Here is a 12,025-nt window from a genome sequence, read left to right on the forward strand (position 1 = left end):
AGGGCAGGATGACAATCAGCAGTGAACCAGGTAACAAAGACCCACATGTACAGCTTGTTTTGCACCCTGATGCCTAGTGCAAAGGTCAAGAGCTCACTGCCTGTCTTCACTGTAATGCATATTTCATAATTTTGCTTGATATGCAGGTATAGGCTAAGAATACACATACTCTGATCCACCATATTTTCCTGAGCTTGCAGAGTTTATCCAATAGGCTGATGCATCTCTGGCAGGCACCCTGAGGTGGTCAAGGACACCCTATCCTGGCTCAGAAACAACAGGAGACACAGAAGTTCTTGGGACCTGCTTCCCCTCTCTGCATCCCTGTAGCGTCCGGGCAACCATGATGAACTTTTTTGTCTGATCAATGATTCTCAATCATTAATTGGTGAAATGTAAACAAAATACAGATACCAACCCCCATCTCAAGGGAACTTAATCAGGATCCCAGCACTGAGGGATTTTAATACTTCCCCAGCAATCCTCATCGAGAAACCCTGTTCTTCTAGGTCACCGCATATTAGATTCTCTTAAGAAGGCTTTTAAACATATTGAAGGCTGGGCCTCACCCCCAGAGATTCAAATTTAATTGGTCTGTAGTGGGCTAGATATGAATATTTTAGCTTCCCAGGTGATTCTAATGCACAGCCAGGATTGTAAACCACTGCTATAGATTAAAGCAGTGATCCTCAAACTATAATATGCACACAAATTATCCAGGGATTTAATATGCACTTTCTGATTCTGGAGCCTGTGATTATTCCTGTCTAACAAGCTCCCAGGTGACACTGCTGCTGCTGATCTATGGCCACCATTTAAGTAGCAAGGGGTTAAATAATCAAATAATCAAACCACTGCAGGCAGCATCTACTCTTCGTCAGAGAAAGTCCACAAGTCCCCTAGTTAGGCTGAACAGAAGAACTATTCATCTGTGGAGAAATGTCACCAGGTGTCCTAAAGAAGCCACCAGTAGTACCACCTAAGGACACTTCTATTTTCCCAGCATGTCCTGTAGCCTTGATGTCTACAGCAGGGTCTGCACACTGAGCTCTGACTGTGAGGCCACAGTTGCAAAATCTGTAGGACCATTCCACCTGGAAGATACTAGAACCCCGAGACCTAAAGCAGGAACATCAGAATGAGATACATGGTTGTAACCTGGTTTAAAAGGAACGTGGAAACTCCAGCTGTCACTTTGCACACAATGCCAACTAAGACTCACTCCATCCTAAGTAATAGGATACCTAGTGGTGATGAATGAATCATTTAGTTAAGAGCATGGCCATGTACTCTGAGGAGCTCCTCACAGCCACCACTAATTAATTTCAGAGGCACTGCAGTAAAGAGCAAAGTTAAAATCTACTCAAAGTCCTGTTCAAGGATAGCAAAGATACCATGCTCTGGTAACTGGTATCATCAGAATGAAAGCTCATGGCTATTTCTCCACTGGGTCTCAGGAAATAGCACTGGGACCCAGAATCACTTCCTGCATCTGGGTCAAAATTCTGGTCAAAGGGAAGAGACAAACCCAGACAAAAAGAGTCAAGGTGTTGATTCCCTACATTCTTTGGACCCTCTGACATGGACGAGGGGACTCATGATGTGCATTTGGGCTGCCTGCATCTTATTCGCATAACTATCAGGCATTGGAGCTGCTTAGCCCTGATGGGTAACCTGCACCGACTGAGTTGGGTGGTGTTAAGAAGGTCCCTTGGACCACCTCAATGACTGAAAGAGTCATAATGAAGGCTATCTTGTCCTAATGATAACATGTGAGTTCCAAGTACAAGATATTCTGCCTTGCAGCAAGACTTGAATTCCTAACGTGCTGCCAAACCCCCTTGGCACAGGTGAAGGGGCATCTCAACTCTGTGCTACCCTGGCTTAGATGAGCAAGCACCTGGACTGGGGACCTGTTTGGACTTGATCAAAGAAATTTTACCTGGCTGTCTAGTGGGATTGTAATCAGTCATGGGAATGGAGAACGGAGGCACAGGAAAAAACAGTTGGAATGAAGCCCTGTCCTTCTAGAGTTTTAGCTCAGCTGTGAGAAAGGCTCTGCCTCTCAATGCCTGTCCATACAACCCTCTTTTTCTAGCCCCCTGCCTGGCTCAAGGCAGCAGCACCTCTGCCCCAGAGTATTGCCATAGCCTCCTCACTGATCTTGTTACCCCCAACCTCTCCCTCTTATAGCCTCCTCCATCATGCTGATATGTATCCTTGTAATAAACAAACTGAGACACGATCTGTGTCAATGAAAATTTTAGAACAACTTCCCATTTCCTACAGAATACATTCAAACACTCTGAAGCTTGGCCTAAAAGAAAGGCCTTCCTCATTGAGATCCAAGCCTGACCATCAGCTTACTTCAGTTTACGTAGGCACAGTCTATGCCAACCCCACCAAACCCTGCACCTTCCTCATGCACCTCACACAGCATGCTTCTTCCTGACCCTACATGTAGTTCCTTCTGCCTGTAATATCATCCCTCTTTGGTTGGGTCTGGTACATTCTTATTCATATTTTTTAAAAATAAGTTTCCACTTTAGAATAGTTTTAGATAAACAGAAAAGTTGTAGAGGCAGTTTAGAGACTGCCCATATACCCTACACCCAGTTTCCCCTATTTAAGATGTTACATTAGTGTCATACATTCATCACAGCTAATGCAATGTTTAGCCCAATTTCCAATTATACACAGCTGCAGTAGAAAGCATCTCCAGTGTCTTCCATATTGGACCTCAGTCCGTGATCCTACTGTGCTATTTGGGTTTGTTATCCTGTCCACTGAGATTAAAACCTTGTCTTCATAAACTGTCTAGAAATTTGGGCCATTGGACTAGACTTTACCTTGCTTATTCTCATCTTAGAGTTTCCAACCTTGCTTTGAATGCCATGTTCTTCTCTCAAATGTCAACTTACTCTGTATGGTAAAGATTTGGGGAAGAAGATAGGAACTTGGAGATATGAAGGCAGCATATGTTCAGTAGTCAGCTGACTGATATTCTGGTTGTTTCTACCACTTACCTGAACGACCTCAGACAGCATGTTTTACTGTGGTGCTTAAAACACAGAAGGCAGTCTACAAATATTTTTTAAATAAATATGACGCCATTGAGATTCCATTTTCTTGTATAAAAAGTAAAATAAAAGTAACTTCCCTGCCTACCAAATGTTCAGGGGCTATTCAAAAGAAACAATTGCTTTGAAATAATCTGTTATAAAATAATAATGACAAAGTAAAGAATCAGGATATAAAAACTGTGCAATAAAACCTTAATTATGTTTCTTTAAAAGGGTGGTGGTAAAAATGGGAGGAGCTTTATTAAAATGTAACATGGGAATATATCCAGGTGGTGGAATTATGAATAATCATTACAACTTCTTGACAGTGTTCTATGTTTTCAACAGGTTTTTCACCTACTTACACAGGAAGGAAAATAAGCTGTTGATTGAAATAACTAGTATATGTGACAAAATCCTGTCACAGGTATTTGTATGACTAAGGACTGAATGGAGGGGAGTGATCAAAGTCAAATAATTTGTCAAGGCCAGTCTGAGGGTCAGAATCCAATAAATCAGTCCCCTTGGCTGCCAGGAGCTGTGGCCAAGGGGTTCCTAATGCCTAGAAGAGGCAACTGTGGGTTCATCCAGCATGACATCTCCCATTCTATGACCTCTCCAAGATGGTGTGGACCCCATGAGCCTACTGGGTTTGGAGATGGGGAAGTGGCTACTGCTGAGGTCTAGCTCCATGAAGACAATCCTTCTCCACCAAGAAAGAAATACAGCAATCCTAAGGCAAAGCCATTTAAATCAAAGCTCAACTACATGAGAGGGAAAAAAATCCTCCAAGCCTGTAATTACCCCTATTTTTTGTCTGAAAGTATTTAGGACTTAAAGGTTTTTATTTTTGTGTGTTTTTGTTTTTTAATGCAGACCTCTCTCTCCCTGGCCTTCAGGGCATCCTGTACTCTGACAGAGAAAGAAAAGATACTTCAAAGTGAAACCAAAATTCTGCCTTCAAACACATCAAAGTACAACCATGTTCCAGGATCCAAGATCCTTCAGTTGGGCAGGGAAGTTTATTATTCCCTCACATCAGCCTGAAGCCGAGTGCCCCAGGCTGAGTGAATCCCCCCATTTCTACAAAGCCTTGTGTTCTTACCCGAATCTTAAGACGAGAGCAGTAAACCTTCACCATTTCTAATGAGACAGAGAGAGAGAGAGAGAGACAGAGACAGAGACAGAGACAGAGACAGAGAGAGGGGAAGGAGTAGGGGGGGGGGGCAGAGAGAGGAGACACAGAACTCAAAGCAGTCTCCAGGCTCCATGCTGTCAGCACAGAGCCCAACGCGGGGCTCAAACTGAGGAACTGTGAGATCATGAGCTGAGCTGAAGTTGGACGCTTAACCGACTGAGCCACCCAGGCGTCCCAAACCTTCATCATTTTTGAGCCATCCCTCTGAACACTTGATATATAAGACCAGAAAAATCATGGTCCAAACAGAAGACTCTAGGGGGATTTTTTAAAAAATAAAATAAAGCCTTTAAATAGATTTCCAAGCTTGCCGCCGATCAAAATTAGGAGACTGTATTCTGCCTCCTTCCTGAGGCTGCCTGGTTCTCTTGGCTCAGAATGGCGAGGAAAAAGTTTCAGTCAATGAAACCAAATGAGGCTGATAGGCTTGATAAATGGGAAGCCAGAAAAAGCTTTCCCCCGTAGAAGTCCTGACACTTACTCATACAGCTGCAGACCATTTCATTTGTACATAAGTGCATCTACTCTGACTTCCCCTTGTATTTTGCAGACAGAATTTTGTTTATGGGATCGATGAATTTTATGGCCACAGACACCCACTTTTGACAGCTGACCTGTCAAGATCAGTGCCTGAAAAACTAATTTCCAGCACTGTTAAACAATACGAGAACTGCCACTATTTGATAAGACAGCTCTGGTTCTCATTCATCCAGGAGGTCTGTTCTACCCAGACCAGAAGCATGGATGGAGCCAGAGGTTAGAGCACAATCATCCCTTGAGAGGAGATATATGGTCTCAAAATCTGATTATGACAAACAACTGTTCAAGAGATCAGCCAATTGGAGAATAAATTTCATAACCCACTGGTCTCAGGAAAATATATTTCCTGAGTTAATCGGGGTGTTCTTCACGTTAGCGTTTGAGTTGTGAGATGTGGGGATTTGGGACTCTGTGGCCCTGTATTTAATAAATGCAGGGCTATTAACCATAAATGGGAAAGGCCTCCTTTGGAAGACTGGGCTTTGTGGTCTATAATCTAGTTACAGAGGTCTCTTGAAGTGCCATCTCTTTTCATGGGGAGGAGGGACGAGAGGAGAGGCAGTCTAACTGCTTCACAGCCCAGACACAGGATATGACCAGTTCCATATACAGAGCCTCACCAATTCCTGGGGAGAGAGTGAGGGAAGGAAAGAAAGTAGGTTTGTTTCATCTCAAATCTCATATTTAACTATATCCAACAAGAAAGTAGATCAATAACCTATATTTCACATTTTACAACTGGTGACCAACCACTTCAGTGGTAAGCTTATCTCAAGAGAGCACTGAAGGAAGGAAGTGAAGTTTTTACAACCAGGTTGGTCATACCTCACAGCCATTGCCGGAATCCAATTTGAGCTATACCCTCATTGGCCAGTGACTGCTTTCAGCTGAGCACACAGCCCTGGCTGGGATATGGGCATCAGTAGTGATAGCCACAGTGGGTTTATAATTATGGCAGTGCATGCACTTTTCTAAAACCATAATCCTTCTATTAGCTTTTGTTCCATCATCCCTTTTTATTAGAGAATAGATGAGTTCAGTATATGTTTGAAAGGATCATGGCCCTGGGTGGGAATGGCGTAAAGGGGGAACCCACATCTTGAATCAACTTGAGTTGGGGCATTCAGCCAGCAATGATTTCAGAGAGTCAACTGCACATTTTAAGCTTCTAAATGCAGGGACATGTTTAGACACAAAAGAGCATCTTGGAAACAGAATGTAAGAATCTGAGCATAGAAAATAATTTGTAGCCAGGGTTTCTGAAGTATGGTCTAATTTAAAAGTTCATTTGGGAATTCCAGTATATCAGGGCCACTAAGGTATGGGCCTTGGAGAGTATGAACCATAGAAGATGACCATCAGGTCAGATGTACCCATTAGACCACTCTTGAAGCGCCAGATGTACTATAATGAGAAGAGGAGACTCACATGAGAGTGAAGGACTTACAGTGGAGAACTTAAAGTCTCAGCCCAGGACCCTGTATGCAGGGAATTGAGCATGTGGTGAAAGTTACACACTCTTAAAACAAAATCCCTACAGAATTTGTGTTAAAGATCCAGAGGACAGAGCCATGAGAAAATGAAAAGAAGAATAAAATAGGCCAGAGAGCTATCACAAATGGGGGCTTAATGAAAAACCTTTAGCAAGGATGAGAGAAAGATATTCCCTCCCCCCCTCCACAATGGTACTGGAGAGGAGAACCAGGAAAACTAGCAGAAGTGCCATCAATATTGGCAACCAGGTCATTCGTGATGGAGACCATGAACATGCCCCAGTGCTAGCCACCATTATCTAAAAGGACAGACACACAGGACTCACTGTGCCCACAAAGGGATAGAAGGACTGCCCAACTCCAGTGGTGCCAGTGATGGAGTCTTTCTGTCACATTAACAGTAAGGACAGAGGCAGTTCCACTCTGCCTAAGATGTAGAAATCAGCCAGACAATGTTGCATTCATTGAAACAAACAAAAATTCAGATAATCAACAAAACTATATTTAAAAAAATTTAGCTTCTAAGAGACCTGTGGTCACACAACCATCATGAATTTCAAAAGATGAGAAGCCCCTCCAAAGAGTCACAGGACACAAGAAATGTTTCATCTTTGGCAGAGTATGGAACAAGAGATGTAACAGTGGATAAGAAGGAAAAGGACTGAAATTTTACCAAAATTTTAAAGGCCAAGTGTGGGCTAGCATGAGAGTGAGGCTCCCTGGGAGCCTAGACACAACAGAGGCCACACCCATTCATCAGCTCTTTCCTCCAAGCCTTTAGGGAATGGAGTGGAAGAAGGAAAAACAGAACAGAGCATCCAAAAGTTGTAGGACAATATCAGATATATGTGTATCTATAATATTATAGGACTTGTATCTGCTATATATGAATAAATCTTATAACTCAATTATAAGAAGAAATTGCAATTTTTAAAAATAAAGGATTTATTTTTCCAATAAATATGTGGAAGGATAATATGAACATGAAACTATATATGCTCAATATCATACGTCATCAGGGAAGTGCAAAACAAGACTACAAGGACATATCACTAACCTCCTTAGAGTGGCCAAAATTAAAGACTGACATTATCAAGTGTTGGTGGGGATCTGGAAAGCAAAGGTACAGCCACACTGATAGACAGTTCGGCAATTTCCTAGAAAGTTAAACACTTCATATTAAGTATGTCCACACAGGGGTCGGTATGTGGATGTTCATAGAAACTTTATTCATAATAGCAAAAAACTGGAAACATTCCAAATGTTGATCATGCTCATCAGTGAACGGATAGACAAAATGTGGCATACTTATACAATGGAATACTACTCAGCAATAAAAAGCAATAGGCTACTGACATGTGCAACAGCACAGATGAAGCTTAAAAGCATCACACCTAGTGAATGAAGCCAGCCACAAAAGACTTTATGACTCTATATACATGATGTCCTTGAAAAGGCAATATTGTTGGTCCTGAAAATAGATCAGTGGTTGTCTGGGGTCAGGAGTTGGAGGAAGGTATTGAATGCAAAGAGGAAGAAGGGCTATGTGGAGTTGTCAGAGCTGATTGAAGAGTGTATACCTAAAGTAGTGAGTTTATTGCACACAAACACAAATACACACACACATTGCTAGTGATTTGGAAAGGGATGAAGCCATGTGCTGGAGAGATGAAGTAGTGGCACTAACCTCTCAAGTGACCCACCTATGACCTTTGGCAAGGATGATGACTTTTAAAGCAAGGATGATGATATGATACTAACTCTGACTGATGTCAGTACACTTGTTCATCATTCTTGGACTAGCTGAAGTTAAATAAGTATCAAGTGGCCAAGAAATTACCTATCAATCTAGAAGAACTGAATGTATCTTTATAAAGGTTTAGGAAGAACATGAGTGCAGCTTTACCTTCAAATAGTTCCTCAGTGTGTGGGGGAGAACATATTTCATAACATTGTATGTAGTATGATCTACCTTTTAAATGTTTATTTCCTTTTGGGTGATAGTTCACATGCATACCTAAGACAAAAAGGTAGTTTTAAGTGGCTATTTCTGGCCTTGGGTAGGACAATAGGAATGTTTACCTCTTGTACTATACTATCCCATGATGTATGGATTGTTTTATGGACAGGAAGCATCGCTCTTATAAGCAGAAGAAAAGCAATAAAGCTATTTTCATTTTGAAACTGCACTGCAATCTAGCTTGTAACTGTAATGTTGATTTTGTATCTTTCTCTAAATGTTTTAGATGTATTGGTTTTGTCTCTCTAAATAAATGGTATGTTCTAGCAAAGGCAGTGTTTGCAGTGAGCCAAGCCAAGCTGGACACCTACGGCAAGTTACTTGAATTGGTCATATGCTTTCTCTGGCATCAAATATCCCCACCTATTATCAGTTATTAATAGACATTAGTTATTGTTATTGTCAATACTCTCTTTGCTCTTAGGTCTCTACTATGCCCAGGTCCATACCAGCAGCTTACAGAATTCTTGCCAATTTGAACACACTAGAATCACTGGCACCATCCACACTATCTACACTCTACATCAGTCTGAAGTCTGACAAGGTTTACCTCCCAACAGCCAGCACTAGGCGTCTTTGCATTGTTAAGGCAGCATGTGTCTCTCACCATACTCCCTATAAACTCTTGGCTCTCTCCTCTCCCTGAAACACTCTTCTCTTTCTTTGTTCTCTGACTCCTAGTCACCATTTAAAGATCACTCCTTGCACCTTATACCAAGAGTAGGTGTCTCCCTTTGGCAACCCCATCCCATAGCACTTGATGCTGATGGAAATGCTTTTCATGATACATTCAATTCCATGTCTATCTATTCACAAATCTACTATATCACTTGTATGGCAGGGATTATCTGTTCTTCATTTCAACTCACTCAATAAAATTTTATTAGAAAAATTAATGAAATTGACCATCCCCTGCGTACTTCCTCATTAACTGGTCAGAATTTCACACTTTTCTGAAACTCAATCCTCCAGGTACGTCCCATGTCTCAAGTTCTGCAAAAAGGCTTTCTCAGCACTGATTTATTTATGATGGTTGTAAGTGCCCAGGCTGGATTTCTCTTTTTCCTGGTTTTGTTTTGCCAATTTACTTTAAGACTCTGAGTCATGAAAAAATGTTAGTAAAATGAACAATTCAGAAGACATTTCTTAAAACCCACTTTTTATGTCTTTACCTCCAGACCCTCGTTACACAATGTGTGGTCTATGCCAGGTCACCTGGGAACTTGTTTAAATCCAAGAATCTTGACTGTACTCCATGTCTATTGAGTCAGTGTCTGCATTTTAACAAGAATCTCAGGTCACGTATAGGCACGGTAAAGTTTGAGAAGCACAGTGTCTAAATTGTGCCATCTTTATTTCTTACCTGGAATCTTTTTATAAGTTGCTTTACCTATTTCTCACTGCCTCCCTTAACTGCCTTTTATCGAAACCCCACACGGAAGCCAGAGTTTTCTTTCTTTTTCTTCTTTTGCTGAAAATTATTTTATTTCACTCTCCTTTTTAAAATTCTCAAGTGGCTCCCTGTGAAATCAGATTAAAAGCATATATCCTTTTCATAGCCCATATAAGTCTCCAAGCCCTGGTCCACGCCTGCCCTTCAACCTCATCTCATGCCACACGTCCCACCTGCATCCACCGATGCTGGCCACTTTTCAGTTACTCTTCCAAACCAATGTCTTTCCTGCCTTGGGAACTCTGTGTGTGCCCTTCGCTTCCCTGATAACTCTTATCTCTATCCTTCACATCCTATGGTTGGCTCTTTCCCATCTGGCAGATCTTACCCAATGAGTTATCCTCCTAATAAAGCCTCCCAGGTCACTCTTCCAAATTCTCAAGCGCAAGACTTATTTTCTTTATAGCTCTCAAATGTTATCATTTCTAATATCACCCTCCACGATAGGAGGGTGTTTTGCTTGGGTTTGCTCAGCACCATGCGTTAAACATCTGATACAATTCCTGGCATATAGCAGACTCTTAACAAGTTTTTGAGGAATAAACAAATAAATGAGTAACCTAGTCTAGGGGTCAGCAAACTTTTCCATAAAGGGTTAGAGCAAATACTTTAGTCTTCTTGGGAAATATGGCCTCTGTGGTCAACCACCCAATGAGTGTCGTTGGGTTCCAATAAACAAAATAAATGGCAGGCTGGATTTGGCCCAAAGGCTATAGTTTACTAGTCTCTAATAATTGACACCTTTATTTCTCTTGTTCCCTCTGTCTAGAGAGCTCTCCCCTCCAGCTGAACCTTTCAAAACATTATCCTTTTTTCAAGATTTAATTTATCATTAAAAAAATTGTTTAATTGTTATCCTTTCAAGAAGCCTCATTTTATCTCTCCAATCAAAAGTGACAGATCCTCCTACATCCTTAAAACCTTACCCTTGCTCCTTTTTCATGGCACTGATTACATTCAGGTTTCCTTGACAGTTCCCATAGCAGATTGTATTTTCTAAAGAATGTTGTGACAATATTTCCCACCCCACCTGCTCTTCTATAATGTGACTTCACCACGCCCTATCAAGAAGTGAAGTTTAATTCCTCTCTCTTAAAATCCGGTCTGAATCTGATGCTACTTGTCTTTGAGGCTAGGTTTTTTAAAAAGGCCATTAAAGATTCTGCCCGACTCTTGAGATACTTGCTCTAGGACAAGACTTCTCAACTTTGACATCATTGACATCTGGGGCCAGATAGTTCTTTGCTGGCGGGGCAGGAGTTGGGGGGCGGGGGCTGTACTGAGCATTGTAGGATGTTCAGCAGCATCCCTGTCCTCTACTATATGCCAGTAGCATCCCCTCCACCAGAATAACAACCAGAAATATCTCCAGACATTGTCAAATATCCCCTGGGGGATATAATAGACCCCCATTTAGAATCATTTATCTAGGAGAATCCAGTTGCCATGTAAAAAGTTCAACACCCTGAAACCACATGGGAAAAACACCGGAAAAATCACATGTAGGTATTCTGGGTAACAGTTCCAGATGAGTACAGCCTTCCAGCTACCTCTGCCAAAGTGCTAGACATGTGAGTGAAGCATTTTGAACCCTTAATACCAGCCCATCAGCCGGACAAGTAGCACCAAATGATTTCATATAATGTTAAAAGATTGTCAAGCCAAGCCTTAACCAAATGTCTGACATGCAAAATACATAAGATATGATGAAATTGTTGTTTACAGTAATAAATTTGGGTACATTTGTTATGCAGTAATAATAACTTGAACAGAATTTGGTACCTGAAATGTGGTGTCACTATAAAAAATATATAAAGTATGTAGAATTGGCTTTGAGACGATGTAGCAGAAAAACCTAGAAGGACCTTGAGGAGACTTTTAGTAGAAGCAAAATAAACCCTGAGGGCACAGATTATGAGAGTTTAAAGCAAAGCGAGAAAATAATACTGGAAGTTGCAGGAAACAGTACCATTGTGATATAGTGACAGAAAATTTAACAAAACCATCACCTGCAATAATAAGGAACATCTACTTAATAAGCTGACGGATCTGGCTAAGAAAGTATCAATCAGAATTTTATAGTATTCTGTTTCCTCTTAGCTGCGTATCATCTTGTAAGCACAGATGCATAAATGGTTCCTAGGTGAACTACAGAAGGAATTTTTTTTTCAAGCAAAATTTAGAGAAAATATATAGAAGCCAGGATTTGTAGGATTCAAAAATGAAACTTTCTCAACCCCAGTCTCTTCTAGCCAAAAA

At 41.2% G+C, this 12,025-nt stretch overlaps 1 protein-coding gene across 1 annotated transcript in view; it reads right to left on the minus strand.

Annotated features, from left to right (window-relative positions):
- Positions 1-12,025, minus strand: part of GRID1 (glutamate ionotropic receptor delta type subunit 1) — a 534,516-nt gene that overhangs the window by 118,314 nt on the left and 404,177 nt on the right. The gene's annotated exons all lie outside the window — the stretch shown is intronic.

Source organism: Panthera tigris, chromosome D2 (assembly GCF_018350195.1).
Source record: "Panthera tigris isolate Pti1 chromosome D2, P.tigris_Pti1_mat1.1, whole genome shotgun sequence".
Classification (NCBI taxonomy): Eukaryota; Metazoa; Chordata; class Mammalia; order Carnivora; family Felidae; genus Panthera; species Panthera tigris.